Source organism: Budorcas taxicolor, chromosome 17 (assembly GCF_023091745.1).
Source record: "Budorcas taxicolor isolate Tak-1 chromosome 17, Takin1.1, whole genome shotgun sequence".
Taxonomy (NCBI): Eukaryota; Metazoa; Chordata; class Mammalia; order Artiodactyla; family Bovidae; genus Budorcas; species Budorcas taxicolor.
In genome coordinates this window covers 58,503,853-58,528,430 of record NC_068926.1, presented here as the reverse complement: position 1 = coordinate 58,528,430, position 24,578 = coordinate 58,503,853, and positions in this window count along the sequence as shown.

Genomic DNA, 24,578 nt, shown 5'->3' with positions numbered 1-24,578 from the left:
TCCACAAATGTTTACAAAGCTCCCATCTGGTACAAACCCATTATGGACCAGATGCAGGGGGTAATGTCCAGCTGTGGAAGAGAGCTGACTGACTGCTTATCTAGGTACCAGGCACTTTACCTGTGTTACTTGCTTTATCCCACAAGGACCCTAACAGGGAGGTGGAATGACCCTTATTTCATAGATTTGGAACCTGAGGTACAGAGATGTTCATGTTTCTCACCTAAAGGGCAGAGCTGTGGCACAGAGTCCCTCGTGCAGGAACGCAATCCCTGCCTTCATGAAACCACGGTCTGTGGTAGAGCAGAGAGAAAAAGAACAACCTGTCGGAGTTGGTAACCCAAGTGAGCACCTGTAGGGGCCATGTGAGCTCAATGGAGGTGGCCTTCACTGTGAACAGAAGTTACCAGGAAGCACCACCAAGCAGACAGAGGAGGACATTGGTAGAAGTAAGTAGACAGGACATAAGAAAGAACTGGGGGAGTTCAGGTATCAGTTGGGCTTTAGGGTAAGAGGTGAGAGAGAGAGAGAGGAAATTCTGATGGAGGGCCAATTGCAGAACTTTACTAACTAACCAAATGAGCTCAGACTTTGTTTTGCAGGCAATGGGAAACCCTGTTGGCTTAAGGAAGAAAGTGATTTCTTAAAAAAGGCAGTGCCTTGGGAAAATCCATTCAGTTGTGTATCATCATAGTTAGTACAAATGCTTCTACTACTACCATTCGTCAGGGTATTTCTTTCTTTATCAGTCAGGCACTGTACTAAGCCTGCTAAGGACTTATTCTACTGTCCACATGGCACTTTGTGAGAGGTTTTATAATCATGTCCATCTTTCAGTGTCCATCCTTCAGTGTCCATCCCTCTATTTCCAGACGTTGGGATAGGGTGGAAGCATTTTGCGTTGTAAGATGGATGTGGATTTTGGAGGTCCATAGGGCAGACTGCAGTGGGTTTAATAGTGCCCCCCAAAAAAGCTCACATCTACCTGGCATCTCAGAATTTGACCTCACTTGGAAACAGAATCTTACAGATGTAATTACTGAAGGATCTAAGATGATACAATCCTGGGTTTATGTTGGGCCCTAAATACAATGGCTGGTGTATTTGTGAAGGAGGAGAGAACAAAGAGACAAAAGGAGAGGAAGGCAACGTGACTGTGGAGCCCGATTGGAGCAATGGGTTGACAAGATGTTGCCAGGAGCCACCGGAAGCCAGGAGAGAGGCATGGGACAGATTCTCCCCCCAGAGCTTCCAGGAGGAACCAATCCTACCGACACCTTGATTTCAGATATCTGGCCTCCAGAACCAGGAGCGAATATACTTCTGTTGTTTTAAGCTATTCAACTTGTGGCAATTGGTTATGGGAGCCCTGGGAAAGTAACACATACTTTGTTGTGAGTAAGAAGACCTGCCTTTCTCTGATTCGGTCTGACAGAGTGGAAGAGGGGACAGTGGACTGGATCCTGGTTAGAAAGCCTACTGTGGTTGAGAGCTGCCAACAGGGCTTCATCCACAGGAGTATGTGCTCAGGGCTGTGCATGGTGCCCAGCACACAGTAGGGGGCTATAGGTAGGCCTGCGAGAGTGGGAACTGTCCATCCTACTAGGTGCTGATCTATGAATGGGCACACAACCACCTTGGAGATGTACCGAGTGAAAGGAGGGAGGTGAGAGAAGACCAGGGGTCTGGGTCAAGGTGTGGGGGCCAGGGGAGAAGTAGGGATTTCCCCCCTCCTCTTTCCTTCAGCCATCAGACAGGGCGTGGCTACTTGGAGGCTATGACCTCCATCACACATTTCAGAAGAATTTCAATCTGCCTCTTTCTCAAGCCCAGAGAACCAAGATAATCCTAAGTGCCAGCCTACTGAACCTAAACCCTCATCACTCACCAAAAACATCCACACAACTCTCACAGCAAAAAGTCCTAAGGGGTCCCTCTGATTCTGAAGGGCCAGAAAGCACATTTGACTTTTTTTTTTTAATTCTCATCTCTCAGCATAAGGAGAGATAGTAGATATTTTTCAGATAGGCTGGGGTGTTTTTTAATCAAAAGGAAATTAAAGATCAGGGAATGATGTACATTTCTTACGGGGAGAGTGGGAGACTTATTCCATGCCTGTCTTAAAATAGCCTGACGGAACACAGTATTTGCATTATGCTTGGGGTCAGCTGCTCTGGGGACCGTGGCCCAGCCCTGCCTGGAGTGGGGAGCGAGGGGCTGAGTTTTCAGATTTACTGCATTAATGCTCCTCCAGTTTCTGTGGAGTAGCCACTGGAGAGAAGCTTGGCTGCGGATGTAGTGAAAGAAACACACACAGAAACGCAGTATCAATAACTAAATATAACTCACATCTGAAAAGCCTTTCACTGCACCCGGAGTACTTTCCAAATATATTATCTCATTAAATCCATACAAAAGCGGAGGGAGGTGGGGTCCTCTCTCCCTCCTCTTATGAGGGGAATGGAGATTCAAAGCCCAGGCCTGTGACTGCATGCAGTGTTTCCTTGCATCTACAGCTGTGGTCTTCCACAGGCTTCACAGAGCGCTGAGACTCCATGGAGGTGCCCTGGGGACCAAGAGCAGGGATGGGCTAAGGCAATATCAGCTGCTGTAACAAACCAATACCCTCGCCCTCTACAAATCTATTACTTAACACAATAGACATTTATTTTTCACTGTGTGAAATCCCAGGCAGGTATGGTGATTGGCAGGCAGTCTTCCCCACGATCATTTAGGGTCCCCAGTTCTTTTCACCTTTTGGCTCTGCCCATCTCTCAGTGAGGGCTTCCCTTGTGGCTCAGACGGTAAAGAATCTGCCTGCAATGTGAGAGACTTGGGTTCAGTCCCTGGGTCAAGAAGATCCCCTGGAGAGGAGAATGGCAACCCACTCCAGTATTCTTGCCTGGAGAATTCCATGGATGGAAGCCTGGTGGGCTACAGTCTATGGGGTTGCAAAGAGTTGGGCATGACTAAGATTGGATTCTCTCTTTCTTTGCATTTAGCCTTCAGATGGGACAGAGTCTTATGGGCCAGGCCTGGATATGCCCCCATCTCTTATCACTTCCACCCTCATTCACTGGATAGAGCTCATGGCTATACCTACTCACAAAGGAGGCAGAGAGATATAGTCTAGCTCTGTTACAGGAGGAACAGGAAGGAGTGTGGTGAAGAGCTAGTCAGTCTATTTTATCAGGCCCTCCGTTCTGACTTCCTGCTCCAAGCAGAGCAGTTCCGGTTTTATCTGGTTTATATACGGCATTCTGGGCTTCCTTGGTAGCTCAGCTGGTAGAAATCTGCCTGCAATGCAGGAGACACCGGTTTGATTCTTGGATTGAGAACATCCACTGGAGAAAGGATAAGCCACCCACTCCAATATTCTTGGGCTTCCCTGGTGGCTCAGATGGTAAAGAATCTACCTGCAATGCGAGAGACCTGGGTTTGATCCCTGGGTTTGGAAGAGCTCCTCTGAAGGAGGGCATGGCAACCCACTCCAGTATTCTTGCCTAGAGAATCCCAGTGGACAGAGGAGCCTGGTGGGCTACAGTCCATGGGATTGCAAAAAGTCGGACACAACTGAGCAACAGCACATATGGCACCCTGTATAAGATTTATTTTGGAACAAGAATCCCAGGACGAAAAAATGTGTCAAGGCTCTAGATAACAGAGCTGATTTTCTGGACCACTAGGGGTGGTTATGAAAAACAGATTCCTGGGCTGCTCCCTTGGTGAGTCTGATTCAGTAAATACAGGGTCTGATGTAGGTACAGCCAGTGTTTACCCTGGGCTCCTCCACTTGCCTTTGCAAATCCATGAACAGATTAATGAAGGATAAAGATAGCAGAGGATCATAGTGAAGAAAAGATAGGAGACAGCAAAAAAACACTAGTGAGGATGTGAGGAACAGGAGCTCTTGCAAAACCATGTACCTAGTCAAGTTGAAAATAAGTACAGTCTGCAACCCAGCAATTCCACTCCAAGTTTTCTAGAGAAACTCTTACCCAAGTGCATTCACAGACGCATGTAACAATGCATCAATGTCATGATTGCCAAAATCTGGAAATGAGCCAAATATCCAGCAGCGGCAGAAGGGGTGGTCTTCTGCATGTTCGTACAATGGACTACAACAAAGCCGTGAAACGAATGAAGCACCACTGTGGACAAGAGCATGTCTGAATCTCCCATTTTGTTGAGGGCAAAGAAGCAAGGGAAAAAAGAATGTATGAGTGAGAGTCCATTTACATAAAGTTGTCATTCAGGCAAAACAAAACGAAAGTGTAGGAATGTAAACATATGTGGCAAAACAATTACAAATAAATATCTAAAGGGCTCAGCTGGTGGATGCCTCTGGGAGAGACACACAGGGGCCCCTGAGACACTGGCTGTGTTCTCTTCTTTGCCTAAGTGGTTGATGTATGAGTATTTATAACTGATAATTACCTTTATACTGACATATATGTTTCATGCCCTTTTCCATACATAGGTCATCTGTCTCAGTGAAAGAAAATGAAGGGAGGGAAGAGGGCATTCATTGGTCCACACAGCTCAGGCAGTACAGCACAGGTTCCAGAGAACAGAAAGTCTCAAGACTGACAAAGTCCCAAGTTCAAACCCTCTGTCCCCTTAGCTGTGCATGCTTGGAGTGGTTCCTTAGCCTTCGGGTCTCTTCGAGTCCTCGTCTCTGTAACGGAGATGAAAAGCCTTCCTCATAGGACAAAATATACACCGTGTTTAGTCTCCTCATTGGAAAAAAAATATAGAACACATTTAGCACAGGAATCAATACATAGTAGGTGCTCGATAAATTGTAGCCTGCCTAGGCTAACAGACACCTAGGTTGTGTGAGCTGACAGGAGGCTGGATCCGAGAACGCAAAAGCCAAGGACACTATGGTCATCATTGTACCAGCCTAATCCCTGTCTCATTTTCCCTCTCCACCTCTGTCTGTCCCGACTTCTTCCATCCATCTCCTTCTGGTTAACATCACAGGGCTGGATTTTTCAACTGCCTCGGATGGTTGTGGAAGGAGGCATGCAGACAGACAGACACCAGGTGTCCCCGCTTCTGTGCTGTCCTCATGCGGGTGACGCTTGGTTCCTTTCATGCCATCAGTGCCCATCCAGCACTCAAGGGGCATTTCGGAGGCTCCTTACCCGATTCCAAAGCCTGCACACCCCTCCTGGGGAAGGCGGGCGACATCACTCTGTGTTGTCTTGGCTCCATCTTCATTCTCTCCTTAGGACCCTCCTCAGTTCAACACTGTCCCCAAGGTACACACCTATCAATTTCAGCACCAGGCAACAATTCTGTCCCAGTTCAAAATGGTTGTAAAATACCAACATAGTCAGTGGTGAGACTGTATCTGACCTGATGTGGTCTAGGGCATCCTTAAGGTTGGAAGGCCTTCAGATTCACAGACGTAGGGCATCTGTGAAAGATGGGGAAAATTTCCCAGGAGCTGTCTTGCTACTTTGACGACCCGTTCTCCAATTATGGCCTCTGCTTCCTTTATCCCCAACTTCGGGGCCTCTCTGCAAAAGTTTTTGGGACAACAGAGATCATTTAAGTGTATCAAACACAGAATTATCAGAAGTGCACCCAAGGAGTGTTAAAGGCTATGTGCAAGATTCTGTGGTCAATTAAGCTTTGAAAGCATCAGGTTGTGGTATGCTGTGCTTAGTTGCTCAGTCATTTCCAACTCTTTGCGACCCCATGGACTGTCACCCATCAGCCTCCTCTGTCCACGGGGATTCTCCACGCAAGAATAATGGAGGAGGTTGCCGTGCCTCCTCCGGGAGATCTTCCCTTTTCCCAACCCAGAGATCGAACCCAGGTCTCCCACATTGTAGGCAGATTCTTTACCATCTGAGCCACCAGGGAAGCCCAAGAATACTGGAGTGGGTAGCCCATCCCTTCTCCAGGGGAACTTAATGACCCAGGAATCAAACCAGGGTCTCCTGGATTGCAGGGAAATTCTTTACCAGCTCAACTAAAAAATGATGCCTTTACTACAGGACTTCTCAGAGCCTTTAATATGCTAATGTACATAAGAAAAGCTAATGAAGGACTAGAAACATTTTCCAAACTCCACTCAGAGTTTCCCATGAGACTAGTGTTCCCCAAAACACTACTCCCCCCCCCACCCCCAAAAAAAATCTGGGGGAAATTCTGCTGTAGCTGGAATTTCAGATTGATGGTATAGAAATATGACTCCTGCTTTCAGTGAGCCCACTGGGCAAGTATCCCTGCTGAGGGAAGAGGGAAGGTGAGCTAGGCCTCTGATCTTTTTTTGTCTCACTCTACCCAGCAATCAAATGGGTGAAGGGTCATTAACACCAAGGCTGCCATGAGAGGTTATTACATTTTGCTATGTGACTCTGGAAGGAGACATTATTATTATCATCAAGGGTACATAGAAGTGGGCAGCTTCACAGCATCATATAATTTCTGAATGACAAAAAAGATTCCCATTAGATCATCTAATTGGCTCCTTTGGTCAGAACAGGAAGATCCTGGCTAATCTAGTCACACCCTTGGCTTTGCAGGCACACCTTCCTCGAGGGACTCAAAGCGCTACACTTTTACTAGGGTCAAGAGTTTCCCTGGAGATGAAGGAGGAGAATGAGGGGTGGCTTCCTCAACTGCAAAAAAAAAAAAAAGATTATTCTTTTAAATTACAACAGAAACATTGCTCCCAAGCCCCAAATGGCAACCCTACAGGCATAGACAATTAATACAACCCAGTTCAACTCAGTTCAGTCACTCAGTTGTGTCTGACTCTTTGCGACTCTTTGTAGTCATGGACTACAGCACGCCAGGCTTCCCTGTCCATCACCAACTCCCAGAGCTTGCTCAAACTCATGTCCATTGAGTTGGTGATGCCATCCAACCATCTCACCGTCTGTCATCCCCTTCTCCTCCTGCCCCCAATCCCTCCCAGCATCAGGGTCTTTTAAAGGGAGTCAGTTCTTTGTATCAGGTGGCCAAAGTATTGGAGTTTCAGCATCAGTCCTTCCAATGACTATTCAGGACTGATCTCCTTTAGGATGGACTGGTTGGATCTCCTTGCAGTCCAAGGGACTCTTAAGAGTCTTCTCCAACACCACAATTCAAAAGCATCAATTCTTCGGTGTTCAGCTTTCTTTACAGTCCAACTCTCACATCCATATGTGACTACTGGAGAAACCATAGCTTTGACTAGATGGACCTTTATTGTCAAAGTAATGTCTCTGCTTTTTAATATGCTGTCTAGGTTTGTCATAGCTTTACAACCCAACAGTGGAAATGATTCCAACAGCACTCAAGAGTCTTGGGTTTGAATGCCTTCACTTTGCCCAGAGCTCAGGACACGCCAACCTCTGCCCCCTTGAAGACAAGAGCAAGGAGCCATGGAGGCTGCATCTTTCACCTTTCACCTACTTGACTCAGAATCACGAAGTCGGGAATGTCAATCAATACACAAGTGCTGGTTATAGACATTTTCTTTACCTACTGTGCATGCTTTCTATTGAAAAGCAATACAACTTGCGGTCAAATGGCCTCACTCTTTACTGACTATGTAACGTGGGGCAAGTTATTTAAGGTCTGTGAGCCTCAGTGTCTCCTCTGTGAAATGGGACAGTAACAGTGCCTACCTCACAGCGTCAGCATGAGGCTGCAGTGGATAGCCCGATGCCGTTATGTTTAATGGTGGCAAGTTGTCACCACTGACCTCACAGAAGCCTGGGCATGAGAGAGAGTCTGTGCTGGGAAGACCTTTGTGACCACTGCAGGACTCTTCAGGAGACCAGTGGTGTTAAATTTAAGGGAGGTTTGGGGTTCTCGTATCAGCATATAAGACTCTTTGGATGGAGTCAAGTTATCCTTGAAAATGCTCTGCCCATAAAGTAGGGAATAATGGTAACATGTATAAACCATCTGGTGGTTCAGTGGTAAAGAATCTACCAGCAATGAAGGAGACGCGGGTTCAATCCTTGGGTGGGGAAGATCCCCTGGAGAAGGAAATGGCAGCCCACTCCAGTATTCTTGCCTGGGAAATCCCATTGACAGAGGAGCCTGGGGGCTACAGTCCATGGGGTTGTAAAAGAGTTGGACATGACTTAGTGGCTAAACAACAATAAACCTGGAGAACCACTGAGTCAGACCATCAGTGGGAATAAAAGGAATATTTGTCTAGAGCTGCCTGAGGACTCAGATCATTCTGTCTCTAAGGAAGAGGGTATCTACTGGGGGTGACGCCCCCTCCCCCCCCCAGAGGACATGTGGCCATATCTGATTAAGGACACTCTCATGAGCTTCTGGCGGGAAACCAGACCTGCCAACCAGCTGTTCGGGGAGTACTTTGGCAATAAGCAGCAATAGCCTTAAAATATGTGCATCCCTTGACCAGCAGTTCCACTCCTGGGGATTCATCCCAAGGAAATCAGAGTGTTCAATGTGTCGTTTAGTTATAATGACATTCACTACAGTTTTCACAAAAACAGCAAAAGATTAGGGACCTGCTTGAATGCCCAACAATAAGGAACTGATTGAAGAGTGTGGTACTGACGCATGATATAGTCACTACGAATGATGCAAAAGTTTGTGTGCTGACATAGAAAGATGTCCTTTCTGTACTTTGGAGAAAAAAAATAAAAAGGCAGATTTTACAACGAAGCAATGTAAGACATCTAAAAAGTGTATATGGCTGCATATGTATAGAAAGAAGGTTGATAGCCAATAAACATATGAAAAGATGCCTAGCTTCACAGTAATCAGGGAAATGCATATGAAGATGATGTGTTTATCCAGGAAATTGACCAAAAGAGAAAAAAAAGGACTGATCATTTCCAGTGCTGTCAAGGGTAAGGGGGATCAGATTTCCTCATGCACTTTACGGAAAGAGATAATTTGAGACAGTCTTTGGAGAGCTGTTTGACAATGTCTATCGACACTGATCTATAATTTCATTTCTATGAATCTTTCCCACAAAAATGCTTGCACAGGTGGACAGAGACATACACTTTGTATTAGTGACAGATTGGAAGCAAACTAAGTGCCCATCAGGAGGGGAGTGGGTCTATAAATCACAGTTTGTTGATGTAATGGAATGTTACCCAGTTGTTAAAGAGAAAATGTAAGATCTGAATGAGTGGGTACGGAAAGCTCTCCAAGACATATTGTCAGGTGACAAAAAAGTAAATCAGAGAAACACACACATTGCATGACCCTGTGTATGGTTTTTAAAAACATACTGCATATCTGTCTATCTATACATGCATGTCTACAAAACAATAAGACGGTGGGCAAGTTTATACTGAATGCTTGACAGCAGTGACTTCTGTGGGGAGGGACTGGGGAAGTAGGAAAGCAGGTACTTTTTTATACCCCCCTTCTTGCATAGTTTGCATGCATTCATGCAATTGGCTGAACTTAACAGACAAAGAAGAGCTGTGGAAAGATGTTAACACTAGGCTTTTCTGGGTAGAGGCGTTATGGGTGATTGGTTGTGTTTCTTCTGGCTTGTCAGGATTTTTATACGATGAACATAGGTTATCTGTACAATTAAAAAAGGAATGATATTGATTGAATACCTTATAAAGGAAAGTTGCATGGCTCAAAGTATCCTGGAGTTAAAACTCCCCTCTAGGTCCTCCCCACCATTCTAGGCAAAACAAGGAACTCTCTCACCCAAAGAAAAAATAGACATTAGGCTGATTACGCCCAGCTCCAAGCTGGCCCAGCCTCTGGCTGATCTCCAGAACTCCTTGCCCCAGCCGTTTAAGAGATAACTACTCCCAGCAACCTTGGAGAAGAACAGGCCCCCTTAAGACAGTAGCTTTCTACATACATGCCTATATATACTTAGTCTTTTCTTAGATAAGTGCAGCAGCTCGCTAATCTGACTGCTGCCCCTTCTCGCCTCATTAAAGGTGATCTGTTCCTGTAGAGTGCCAGTCTCGTTCTTTTTCTGAACCTCGCCTACTCTAACTCCGTACCTTACACCTTACAAAAGCATTTTAGGAGAAAAAGCTACTGCAAGTAAAGGACACAGCTTTCTACACTCCTGGTAGGATCTGGTTGGGACACTGTCTCTCCAAACAAACACACACATACACACACATGACAAGACACAACAGAGACAGTAAGTGCTTCTAGAGGTCAAAGGATGCTGAGAATGGTCTTCAGTGATGTGGCAGGGAGGGTGTCCTGGGGGCTCTGGTAGTTAAACACTGCCTTGTAGAAACAGGAGGGCTTTAATAGACAAGAAACCCTCCAGTAATTGAAATTCTATTATCTGTGCTGGTGGCATCCTGCTCTGGGGATTAATGACCCTTGTTATCAATTAATTCTTCCTGGATTCCAAGCTAGATATTGGCTACTACGACTTAAGTGGCTTTTTTGTGCTTCTGTCCTTCGTGGACACGGAGACCTTCCTGTACATTGCAACAGGAAAAATAAGCTGTGTATCCCATCCATCTCCTAGATTAAGACCACAGACAAAGGAGAGGAAACTCTCCCTGATGCGAAAACACAGTGCCATCCACCACTGCCAACCCTGGCTGTTCTTCCATAGTAAAGATGTGTTCTCTGAATCCCTTTCCTCAGCTCGGTTTGCTCGCCAGCTGTCTGATGCATGTATGTCATGAGAAAACTGCCCAGGGTGCCTCACCTCTGTCCTCAAAGTAACCCTGGGAGGTAGCTGTGATCATCGCCATTATACAGATGGGAAAACTGAGACCCTGAGTCAACTGACTTGGGCCACGGAGGTCAGGTTTGAGACCCAGAGACAGGGCACCTTACCTGCATCATCCCTGCCTTAAACTGATGAGGTCAAGGGTGTGGGTGATGTGTTCTGAGTTAATGAGTTTCCTTCTGCCCTCTCTGTGATCACAGCCCACTGTACCTAACCCAGGCCAGACACATGGGCTTTCAGTCTCTGAGGATCAGAACCAAGTGTGTCCCCATCAACATGCACTTTTCCATGCCAATAAAAGCTCAGCATGAATGCACGTGCTGCGGTTAAAGACCTCTGCCCCTAAGGGCTCACAGGCAGGTGCAGGAGACACACTCTTAAACACACAACTTTAGTACAAGGTGAGACACATGACGGGGTGGGAGAGGAGGAGAAACGTCCAAGAATTGGGAGAGGTCGAGAGGGGCTTCTTGGAGGAGCTGACAGACCAGCTGATCCTTGAAGAACAAACACAGTTGGCTGGCCAAGAGAAGCAGGGTGGGGGTGGGGGTGGGGAGCAAGATGAAGCCAGGAATACGGAACAAAACGAAGCACGGCATAGCAGCACCAGGCAGCGTTTGTTACGTGCTGGCTGTGCAGCTAGTTTCATGGATCACCTCATTTGACAGTCACACAGTCCCTACAGGACAGGCACTGTTTTGTCTTCATTTAAAGTGACTTGCCCAGTGCTGTGTGGCTCAGAGGGCCGAAGGATGGATCCAGGTCTGTCGGGCTTGAGGGCAGGTGTTCCTGACCTTCAGTATATGCCTGTAGAGCGGTGGTTCTCAGTGGCAGGGGGAGGCGATCTGGTAACATGTGGAGCCATCTTCAGTTGCCGTGGATGAAGTGGAGGTACTCCTGGCATCTAACAGGTGGAGGCCAGGGATGCCACTCAATGCCCCACAGCCCGCAGGACGGCCCCACCACCAAGCACAGAGGAGGCAGGGCATCTGCCCGTGCTGGGCACTCCGTGCCTAGTTGGGGAAGATACCACAAGAGATGAAGCCATGGGGGTGGGCTGGGCAAGGTCACACTGAGGCCTGGAGACAGGAAGGGTTTGAAGTAGGGGCCGATCTGTGTCTCAGGACGCTCACTCTGGCACTGCAGGGGCAAACATCTCAGAGGAGAGTTGGGGAGAGCTGCATGGCAGGTTGGGGGCAATAGACCAGGGCCCAGGTGAGATTCATGGGCAGAGGGGGAGGGAAAGGAGTGGAGGGGACAGAAAAGCCGCTCCTGTGAGCGGCTTCACAGGCTGACACTGCGGGTCCCACTATGAACGATGGTACATTAAACCCTCTAAATGAGAGTAGCGACCTGATTAGAGATGGAGCCTAGGGGCTCCCCCCTCGGGATGCACACAGATTAACACAGTTATTCAAGCAGCTCTGGGCTTTCAGCCTGCAGTCACATCCAGCCTGTGGGCGCTGAGGCTCCCCTCTCCTGCCCTTAGTCTCCTGGCTTCTCCCTGTGGCTGCCCTACCCTGGGGATCCCTGTCCCCCTGTCCTGTGTGTCCTCCATCCTTGGCACATGCCCATCTCCTCCCACTGCCCCAGGGGTGAGACAGGGGCTGGTGGAAGTGCACAGACCCTGGCCTCCTCCAGGAGAGGACTCGCTCTCTGCTCCCCCATCAGGGGCTGTCTTTTGGGAGGGAGCAATTCCTGGGGACGGGGTGGAATTTATTGGTGCTTGGGTTCCAGATGGACCTGTCTGAACAGGAGGGCCTGGAAATGGATCCCTTGACGACTCCCCACCCTGGGTTAGACTATTAGTTTCTTCCTTCAGAAAGACTTGAGTGTCTGAGCTCTGGGACTCAAGTTGCTGCTGCTGCTGCTGCTATGTGTGTGTGTGTGTGTGTGAAGACTTCTGGGCATAAGGATAGCTTCAGTACCTCTTAAATCATGAAGTCATGTCAGCCCCTGGCTCAAAAGCCTTGGACACTTACAGAACTACAAGATGAAATCATGGCCACCCAAGGACCCCCATGATCCCACCCTCCCAGCACTCTGACCTCATCTACTATTTTTCTCCTACAGCGACCTTGCTGCTCCAGCCAGAACAGGCTCTGAAGAGTGCCTTTGTTCAACACCCCCCCTCCTCCGCCAAAACACACCCTGATAACTCCCAAGCCCAAACCCTTCCTGGCATGGGCTCCCTGTGCTGCTCCCCCCAGGCCCCACCCCTGCCTCCCCCTCTCAGGTGAATCTGCTGCCTGTTCATTCATTCCCACTTCCTCTGCAAGGCTTCCGCTATGCCCTCAGCCCACACTCCTCCAGTCCCTCCTATGACAAAGTTTCAGGACGTGCGTTTCTACTCGGCGGTTGTTTCTCGGGGCAAGTGTCTTGGCAGATGGGAGAGGGTGGTGGACACACAAAGTCAATATTTATTGTTATTGTTGCTGCTGCCATTGTTATTTTAATTCTCCAGTCTCTGACCTTGCTTCCCTGCCTTCATCTCTAAGTAACCGCTGACCTACAGTTTGTCTCTATAGATTTCCCCATTCTGGACTTTTGTGTGAACAGAAATCATACATTCCAGGATCTTTTGGGGCCTGGCTTCTCTCACTTAGTATAATATCTTCCTGGTTCATGTGTGTGGTGATGTGAACTGGTCTTTCCTTCCTTTATACGGTTGAGTAATATTCCATTGTCTGGATAGACCATATCTGGTTTATTTGTCCTCTGACGGCTATTTGGGCCTTTTTTACCCTTTTGGCTATTGTGAATAGTGCTGCTATGAACGTTTGGGTACAGATGCTAAGTGGACATATATTTTCATCTCTTAGAGTAGCCTTTGTTTTAATTGCTTTCTTTTTCCCCCCCTGGCCCTATTTCATTTATTTTGAAATTCCAAACAACATTAGAACATAGAACAGTCGAATGGGTGAAAAGAGAAGGCACAAGTTTAAATAAAGCATCTTCCTGAGGCCATCAGGCAGTAACCCTCTAGAACAGCATTGCTCCCATCCTATCTTTCTCTCGGATCTAAGAAATCCCTCAACAAACTCTTGTGAAGTGATGTGAATGACAACAACCCCATGCCGAATGACATGAATGACTAAATCCAATTCTACAAACACTCACTGCACCAAGTCCCTTCATGCCTGCCGGGTACAGGATACCACAGAGTGCAAATATCATGCCCATTGTACAGATGAGGGAACTGAGTGAGTGGCAACCGCCACAGCCCTGTGACCCATGAGGAGTTCTAGAAAACAGCTGGAGGTGTGGCCACTCATCGTTTATTCTTCCAGCTTCCTCTACGGGAATGAGATGCTGGGGGCTCTGCTTTAAACAGGCAAGTCTGGATTGCCTCCACAGACACGCGAGCCGGTGGAGCTCGTTTTACAAAAAGGATCCTTTATCATCAAAGAACTGAGGTTCCCATTCTTGGCCTGGTCCCTGGGGGCCTCTGTTCTGTGGTGCAATGGGCCACAGAATGCATCATTTTACACACCGGCTGGGCTTAGAAAGGAGTTGTAAGTCAAACTTTCGCAAATTGGGTCGTATTTTAGAGAACAGATAAAAGCATGAGACTGTGAATCTTTGGGAAGAACCTGTGCATGAGGTGATAATCAGAACCAGATTTATGATTTCCGTGGAGACAAGAATCAGAGATAAATGTCAACAACGCCTGGAATCCTGTGATGATTAATTAAGAGCCTCCTCGGGTAATAGACACTGTCCTAGCTTTAAAGATGTTTTCTCATCTAAACCTCAGCAAAAAAAGAAAAAGAAAACAACAACGACAACAAAAACCCCTTTTGAGTTAGGTGTTATCTATCTCCCGTTTAAGAATTGGGGAAACAGAGGCTTGGTGACCCGGTGGTTAAGTAAATATTAAGTAACTTGCCCAATGTCAGCGGCTCAGGGGTAGACCTGGGCTCCAGGCCCTCCCTTTCTGTGGAAGCTCTGGCTCTTAACAGGAGGCAGTGCAGAGGTTGCTTGTGGACTCTGAGGTCATCCTGCCCACCCAGCTGGAATCCCAACCTTGTCCCTTCCTCCCTGTACATCTGCTTCCTGGACGGTAAATTGGGCTGCAGAAACCCTCTCTCAATAGGTTGCAGTGAAGTGTCAATGAGATCATTTATTTAAAGCACCCAGCACACAGCTCACGCTCCATAAATGATAGCAATCATCATACTGAACTGCCCCATCGTGGAAATGTCAAGACCAATGCCGGCACACGTCAAACACCTACAGTGTCCTGATGGCCCGTCAGCATCTGTGCTGGGATTGGATTGTCTGCGTTTTATACTTGCCCTGTCGCTTACTCACAGGGGACTTCTGCAAACTCCTCGACTTCTCTGGTCTTCAGGCTTGGGGCCACAGCACCACCCTAGAGGGTAACTGTGAGGATGAAGTGAGCCATGTAGTGCCCGAAACCAGGAACCACTCAGATGGTCGCTGCCATTATTGTTATATGCTTGATTTACAGATGCTGTTTAAGTGGTCCACCATCCTGAGTGAGTTTTTACAGGGGAGGTAGCTGAGACCGGAGAGGCTGGTATTAATAACTCTCCAGGTCCCAAGAGCAGTCCAAGGGGAGCTGGGGTCTGTGCTCATCTGACATTGTGAACACCCAGCAGGCTAACTACCCAAGAGGTATCCTCAGCACCCCTCTTTCCTGATTTTGCTCAGGTGTACACCATCCCTCATCTAGGGAATGAGACCTAGTCCTAGACACAAAGGGCTATGTGGCAATTTGAGTCCCTTGGGAAGCAGACGCCAAGAAGATAGATGGGTGAGAGATTTATTGGGGAGCTGCCTGTGAGGGACAGAGGGAAGGAGCAGGGAGAGACAGGAAGCCCGCATGTCACAATGCTGTTCTGACACCTGGGAAAGGAGAGGGAGAAAGAAGGAAGGAAGGAAGGAGGATTGGTGAGGAGGAGCCTCAGATTGCAGTGCAGCTTTGAGAAAGTCCTAGTCGGGCTGATGTGCGTTAGGGTCCCACACGGGATGGAAATTTCCCAGCTCTCAGACCCCCCACCATGAATACAGCCACTGTTCTGGAGCACTTGGGGAGAGCAGGGTATCTATCTGCATGGACGCTGCAGCAGATTCATCAAAGGTGTAACACTTGCAGGCTACCAAGTGACTGCCTTCATTGCAGCAGGGAAATCAGAGTAGTATGCCTCTGTGGCCAGCACTGGTCCTTGGCATTAGACCAAGCCATTCACAGTGATTCCATTCCCCCAGCAGTCCTGTCTGGATGGAAGTGTGTGATGTGCTTGGCCCATTGAGACATACAGAGAAGTCTACTGTGGCACATGTGGGGAAAATATTTTTTCCTTTTCCACTCAGTGGAAGAGATCTATACGGATGAGGTGTCTGGAGCTGTGGCAGCAGCTTTGAGATCATGAGGAGACAAACTTGAAGCCAAAAACCAGGACATTCCAGATGGCAGAGTGAGATTTAAAACTGAATTAACCACCTTGGAATATTCTCTCTCAAGAGGCTTGCTATGTGAGATAATAAATCCTTTATCACTTATCTATTGCTGTGTAACAAATTACCACTAAATGTAGCAGCTTAAAACAACTAACATTTATTATCTCACACAGTTTGGAGAGTCAGGAAGCTAGAAGCAGCTTAGCTGGGAGGCTCTGGCTCATGGGTGCAGTCTAGAGGCTGCCCTAACTGAAGCCGCAAGCAACTGAAGGTTCAGCTGGGGCTGAAGGACCCTTTCCCAAGATGGTTCACTCATGTGGCTATTGGCAGGAGGCCTCAGCTCCTCACCACAGGGCTCCATCCATAGGACAGACAGCTTGAGTGTCCTCAGAACATGGCAGCTGCCTTTCCCCAGGATCTGGTGATCAAAAGACAGAGAAAGGAAAAATCCAAAATGCTTTTTATGACCAAGTCTCTCAAATAACCCATTGTCACTTTTGCCTTTTTACTGTTCATTAGTTGAAAGTTACGTAGGCCAGGTTACACTCAAGGGGAGAGAAGTTAAGTTCCAGTTCTTAAAGGGAAGGGTAGCAGAGACTTTTTGTATTACAAGCCATTGGTTTGTATTACAAACCATTACAAGCTTGTAATGCTTACTTGTAGTTGGATCTTCTCTACTTATAAAGATCCCAAAGACAATATTCATTATACCCCATGACACTGCCAGCTTGAGTGGGGGAGAATTATGTGCTCCGATGGGGATCCAAACCCTCAGGAGATTTTCCATTTCAGAAACTCTCCAGTTCCATAAGATTCCCACAGAGTGGGCTCCTTAAAGATAGGTGTACCTGTCAAATAAGCCCTGCTAAGTCACTTCAGTTGTGTCCGACTCTTCGCGACCCCGTGGACGGTAGCCCGCCAGGCTCCTCTGTCCATGGGATTCTCCAGGCAAGAATACTGCAGTGGGTTGCCATGCCCTCCTCCAGGGGGTCTTCTCAACCCAGGGATCAAAACTGTGTCTCTTACATCCCCTGCATTGGCAGGCAGGTTCTTTACCACTAGTGCCACCTGGCAAGCCCCAAAGTATGCCCTACCTAAAGATAAATGTAAAATAATACTTGGCGAGGAAATATTAAAACGCTACAATGAAGGATAAAGAATAACTCAACGATTCCCATGAACATCACCTAGCTTAAGAAATAAAACAGCACGCATGTGCTGGAAGCCCCATATACTCGCACACTCTGATTGTGTTGCTCTCATCACCTCCAGTGGGAAGCATTATCCATATTTCAGTGTTTTCCATGCCTATGACTTTCTCTACACTTTAACTGTACATAGGGTAGCTCTGAGTAGTCTATGGTGTTGTTTTGCACATTTCTAAACTTTGTAGAAGTGGTGTCACACTGCACAGATTTTTCTGCAACTTGCTTTCTTCTCTACATTATAATCTGTCCGATTCAACCATGTGAGGGTATAAAGAAACTGGAACCCTCAGACATTGCTGATAGGAACATAAAATAGTGTGGCCACTTTGGAAAACAATTCAGCAGTTTCTCAAAAAGTTAAATGTAGAATTGCCATACGACTGAGCAATTCCACTCCTAGGTATATACTCGAGATTATTTAAACAAATGTCCACACAGAACCTTGTATGTGAATGTACATAGCAGCCTTACTTGTAAGTGTGAAAAGGCAGAAACAATCCAAATGTCCAGCAACAGATGGATAGACAAAAGTGGTCTATGCGTACAATGGAATATTATTTGGCCATGACAAGGAATGAAGTACTGATACATGATGCTAAGTGTGCAAACCTTGAAAACATTATGCTAAATGGAAAAAAAAAAGCCAGTTCCAAAAGACCATATGTTGCACAATTCCGTTTATATGAGATGTCCAGAACAGGCAAAGCCACAGAGGCAGAAAGCAGATTAGAGGTGGCTTGGGGATGGAGATGGGGACTGACTGCTAATGGGTATGAGGTTTCTTTTGGAGTCAATGAAAATATTCTGGACTTAGAGAGAGGTGATGGTCGCCCAATGAATATCCTGAAAACCACTGCATTGTGTACTTTCAAGAGTGAATTTTATGATGTGTGAATTATATCTCAATAAAAAAGACTCAACTGTAATACACAGGCCTGGTCACTCATTTTCATTCCTGGATCATAGCAATCCATTAGTAGGAAAATTCTAAATTCATCCATCTTCCCGTTAATGGGCATTTGTGTGGTTTCTCTCTTTGTTGCTATTGCAAGCAGCACTGCCAGGAGCATTCCCGGCATATTTCTTTGAGCACATGTGAGGGTTTCTTGGAGGTACGTACCAAGGAGTTTGGTCGCTGGGGGGTAGGGGGTAGTCATCTTTAACTCCACACCACCCCTCTCTAAAACTCCATGCGAGTCTGGGGAGAGGAGGCAAGGAAGCCAGCCCTGCCTCCACCCTTGGCCCCTGCAAACCACCTGAGGTCTCAGAAAATAGGGCAATCGAAATGGAAAACAAATAACAGAAATCAAGTAGTGGGCTGCTTCCCCTGTCGCTGTTCCGAGACCCGCCGGACAGGCAGCAGGGCCTCCCCCACCAGAAAATATTAACAGCATTTAATGAATATTCACAAGGATTCATTAAACATTTCCCCGTGTGGCTGAACAAAACAGTGTTCAAACCCCCAAGCCATTAACAAAAAAGGAAGAAGAAATATTACAGGGATGATGTGCACAAGCTAGAAACGCCACAGGCAAGAAACAGCTGCTTCTTTTTTTTTTTTTTAACTCAACTTCATCTTCTTCACCTCACTGGTGTTTAAAATGGGCCCAGTGTCCTAAGTCTCTGTGACTTTTTTGATTAGGACAGCCCTGATGGATAGGGGATGATGCCTACATTTTTCTACTCCGTGTTCCCTGAAAGCTGCCTTTGTCACAGCAGTAGTATTTAACAAGATGCTCCTGTTGGAAGGGGCTCTTGTCTGAGCCACCCCCCTGGACCCTCCCTGCCACCTGACGGGTGGTCCAAGTCCTACGGAAACCCATCACATGACAGACAAGGAAAACAGGTCCACGTTCATCGGTGGACTCACCCCAGGACCTGGCGGAGACAAGAGCACTACGTCCTTGGTGCTTTGGCCATCTTCTGAGAAAAATTGGCCTTGTGACCTTATGACCTCGCTACCCTGATCATAGCCCACTGGACCAGGCATGCGCTTGACCTGAAGACTGAGGCTCAGACGTGGTTGTGGGTGAGAGCATTGCCCGACAGATGCGCCCTCCATTGTGCAGCAGCTAGGGAGCTGGAGAGACCTTCTGTCTGGGGTAATCTGAGGCCAAGACGGAACAGGTGGGAGCCCAGGCAGAGGCGGATGGGCCTAGAGCACACAGCACGACCTAGTCTTGGAAGTCACCCTCTGTCACTCAGCCACATTCCATTCCTTCCAAGTGAGTCATTAAGTCTGGCTCACGCTCAAAGAAAGAGGAATCAGGCTCCACCTTTGGACAGGAGGAGTACCAAAGAATTGGTGGGTATTTAAAACCACCCCAAGGCCCAAGACTTATTACCAGGAAATGGTGAACGTGGGATTTATCAATACATTCCTGCTGCGAATATGGGCACTTTTGATATCTTTTGCTTTCCAATATGGTAGCCTAGCCACATGGCGATGGAGCACTTGAAATAATGGCTAGCATGCCTGAAGAACTGTATTTTTAACTTAATTTAATTTCACTTAATCCGAAGTTTAAAAGCTCTTCATTCCACAACTGGAAAACTTTTATGTACATTTGGCACAACTTGGGTAAGTGGATTGTCTCTACCCATAAATTTGATGCAATCCAAGTAAGATTGAGTATTTCCAATGAAAACTTAGCATCCTAATTCAGATGTGCTGTGATATAAAATACACACTAGACTTTGACTGCTTTAGTATGAGGAAAAAGAATATAAAATGTCTCATTAGCAGTCTTTATATTGACCACATGTTGAAATGATAATATTCTGAATTATTGGGTTAATGAAAATACATTACTAAAATTTATGGGACTTCCCTGGTGGTCCGGTGGTTAAGAATCCGCCATCCACTGCAGGGGATGGGGGTTTGATCCCTGGTCGATGCTCTAAGATCCCACATGACACGGGGCAACTAGTCTTAGATGCTACAATTAAGACGTGATGCAACCAAATAAATAAATATTTTTTAAAGGGTATATTTAAAAAATCATTTTACCTGCTTCTTTTTTGCTAATTGAATGTGGCTCTTAGGAAATTCTATTGCATATATGGCCCATATTATATTTCTATTGACAGCACTATATGATATACTAAACACTATGGATTCATAGTTCCTACCTTCCTGGAGCTTACAGTCCAAAGGGGAAGATGGATAATAAGGGATTAATACAAAGAATAATGAGTGTTACAAGGTAGAAATCAGAGAGCCATGCAAGTTTCACAGGGGACCTGACCCAGACTGGCCCGTCTCTGGAGCAAGCCTGTGATTTGAGAGGGAAGGAGGAGTTACGAAGCTGGGGGCTAGGAGCAGCAGGTGGGAGGTGCAGGGCAGAGGCTGCATGCTGGGGGCACAGCGCCAGCCCATGGGCTCAGGGCTGAAGGAAGCGGATGTGCCAGGAGCATCGCCACTTTGATGTGCAGGTGGCGGGGCGGCAGGGAGGGGCCGGGCTGCCATCAGCTGTCAGGTTGGCACTTGCTGGGTCTGCCTACGCACTCGCTGGGCTCCGGAGGCCCCCGGGGCTCTTGGGGTTGTGGCTTCATGTGGCGGCTCTGGAAAGCACCTGGGAAAGCTAGAGCGCTGAACGTGGGACTGGTGCCGGCTCCTGGGCTCCTTCCCAAGAAGCGGCCAGGAGGTAACTCTGACGACTGTGTTACAGCAGGACTTGACGACTAGGACTCCCTGGTCCCTGCTTCTGGTCAAAGTGATGCTCAGGGCAGTTTCAGAGGATTCTGTGGCTGCCTACCAGGTCCCTTGCCACGTCTTTCTTCCCCCAAACCTGCTCCTTGCATTGTCAACCAAATTCTTATTGTTCCTAAAGCATGCCAAACACGTTGCTGCCTCAGGGCCTTTGCACTCACAGTACCCCTGTCCTAGAATACCTCCACTCAGAACTCACAGAGCTGGCGTCTCCTCACAGCTCAAGTCTTAGCTCAGAGGTCACCTCTGTCCGTGACTTCCCATTCTAAAGTTAACTGCACAGGCTGCCTCTCTGTCTCCCTTCCCCCTTGGATTTCTGCTTGTATCACACTCCTCACCATCAGAAATTATCTTGTTCATTTGTTAGTTTGTTGTTGTCTGTCCTCCCAACCAGAAAATAAGCTCCAGGAGAACAGGGGCCTTGGCTAGTGCCTAGAACAGCTCCTGGCATGTGCTCAAAAAATATTTGTTCAATGAATTCATTCATCTTCCTAAAACTTGGATCTGAAAACAATTATGGAGACCTCATAGGAATGTGGACAAATGTTTGTGATGAAATGCTAAGTTAAAAAAGGAATAGAAAATGATACTCTCTGATAATGTACATATAAAATATGTAAGTTCAGGGACAAAGAAGGAAATGTACAAGTGGGAAACAGTCATGTGCTCGGGGTGTAGGACTGGAGGGCATTTCTGTTTTTCAAACTTTAATACGGTTATATTGTTGTTTTTTTAAATAACAATTTTACTAAGAATTCATACACCACAAAGTTCACCCTTTAAAATCAGGCAACTCAGCGATTTTACTTTTTATTTATTTGTTTGTTTCTGGCTGTGCTGGGTCTTTGTTACTGCACGGGCTTTCCTCTAGCTGCAGCTAGCCGAGGACACTCCCCAGTTGCCGTGTGCCCGCTTCTCTTTGCCGGGCTCCTCTTGCTGCAGAGTACGGGCTCCTGGGTGTTAGGGCTTCAGTAACTGTAGCTCCCAGGCTCTCAAGCACCGGCTCAGCAGTTGTGGCGCCTGGGCTTAGTAGCTCTGAGGCACGTGGGAATCTTCCCGGACCAGTGGTTGAACCCTTGCCTCCTGCATTGGCAGGTGGACTCTTTACCACTGAACCACCAGGGAAACCCTATTATTATTATTATTTTTAGTACATTCTCAAAGTTGTGCATAGATCTCATTTCAGAGCGTTTTCATCATCCCCAAAGAGACTCTTCGTTCATTAGCTGTCAGCCTCATTCCCTCTGCCTACCCAGCCTCAGGCAATTGGTAATTTATATTCTGTCTCTATGAATCTGCCTGTTCTGGACGTTTCATAGAAGTGAAATGATATAATGTGTGGCCTGTTGGGCCTGACTTCTTTCACTCAGCATCCTGTTTTTAAGGTCTGTCCATCTGTTAGTACTCCATTCCTTTTGTCTGGCTGAACACTATTCCACTGTAGACTCTCCAGTGTGGATATGCCATATTTTGTTTATCTGCATCAGCTGATAGACATTTGGGGTTTTGGTGTCATATAGCTTTTACCGTGACAAAAAAAATGTTAAAAAGAAAAAAAAGTGAAGTGTGGTTTTCTTTCTGTCGATCTACAAATGTGACCTTGTCATCCTGCCTCAAACTCTTTGGAGGGTAACCTTTTAAGATAACCATGCAGCTTCCTTTGCTTATGCTTGGCTATCTTTCCCGCATCATCTTCAGCTCCTTTCCCTGGACCCCTTAGCACCTGCTGCCCCCTCTGCCACTGAGTCTCGGCCAGTGCTATCCCCTCTTCCTCTTGCTGGAAAAAAGTCATCTCATTCTGCTCATATGTTATTTCCTTTGGGAAGACACCCCTCCTCATGGTCTTCGGCCTACGACTTGCTCCACTCCTAAAGGACTCAGTGTTTCGTTTGTTCCTCTGCCTGCCTTGGCCTGTGATAGTACTGCTCTCGGGCTTCTACTCATCTTTGCCTCCCTGGCATCTGACATGATCACTTGCACCCACCGGGTACTCACTCAGGTCTGACTGAATGTCTAAATGGGGCTGTGAGCTGTTGTGATATGCTGAATAGGCATCCAAGATACCACCCTCCGGCAAACAAGACATCAAAGCATTGAGGTTAAGAGAACAGGCTTTGATGATCTTAGTTCTAATGCTGATTCAGTTCCTTGCCAGCTGGGTGGCCACTCAGAGAAGACTTCCTCATCTTTAAAATGGGGATAATTTCTCCCATCTGAGGGAAGTGTGCAGGTTAGTGCAGGTACAACATGTAGCAGAAAGCAGTTGGCTCAGTGTGTTGTTTCTAAACTGAGATAGACATGGCATAAAAAGTGTCATTTTAACCATTTTTAGGTGTATAGTTAGGCGACATTAAGTACCTTCATATCATTGTGTCAGTAAGTGTTTTGTTGATGGATATATTGGAAGTCTTAATGGTGTCTATTATGCTAGAGTCTGGGCATCCCAGGTGGCTCAGACAGTTAAGAATCTGCCTGCAATGCAGGAGACCCCGGTTTGATCCCTGGGTCCAGAAGGTCTCCTGGAGAGGGGAATGGCAACCCACTCCAGTATTCTTGCCTGGAGAATTCCATGGACAGAGGAGCCTGGTGGACTATAGTCCATGAGGTCGCAAAGAGTCAGACACGACTGAATGACTTTCACTTCACATGCTACAGACTAGATTAAATTTTCTGAACCAGTCAGGGACTCCAAGTCTCCACTTTAAACACATCATTTCACCTTCCCAAGAAGATGGGGAGGTTTTGTGCTTGTTTATACTGGAGGCTCTGAGTGTTAAGCCCAAGGGTGCTCAGCAGGTGGGTTCAGAGCTGGGATAGTGCCCCAGGCCCACTGCCGCCCCACCACCTGTCTACAGCTGCCTGCTAGGTTATGATGACCCCTTTTTGATTCAAATTGCTTTTCTGAGGTTTTGACTCTAGCAGTAAGAGGGCTGCAGCTGAATGGGGTTGGGGCAGGCAGGGGGAAGGTGATATCATTCAGGGACCAGGTAGGTGAGGCCTAGGGCTTCTTGCCTCCTCAGCTGAGACCATGCATTCTGTATGCGGTGACAAGGCAGGGGCTCGGCCTGCTGATGTCTTCATGAGGCTGGGATGGACTCCACCACAGCAGGCCCAGCGCACACCGTGACAGATGATAAAGATCTCATTCGGCTTGTGAGATCCACTCAGGGAACTGAATGGAAACAACTGAAAAGCCCTGCGCACCAGCCACTGAAGCTGAAAGCTCACAGATTCTGCTGATTTAAGGTCTTCTGTGTGGATCTGCTGATCCTAGAGAATCTCAGCTATTTGGAAATTTTAATAGAGTCTCTAGGCTTCCTTGAAGGGAACCAGAGTATTGGAATGCGAGAAGGACTCTGTCTGGTTGAGGCCACAGTGTGGAGAATGGACAAGCGAGCATCTGACATTCAGCCCATCATGTTTTCATTTTGAAGACTAATTATGATTGCTTTTAAATTTCACACTGCCTCCTGGGGAAACTCTTAAAGGAGCCCCTGTCCCTATTCCCTTTGCCACGGGACAGATATTTGTCCTTGCAATTGCAAAGTCTCCTCCTGCC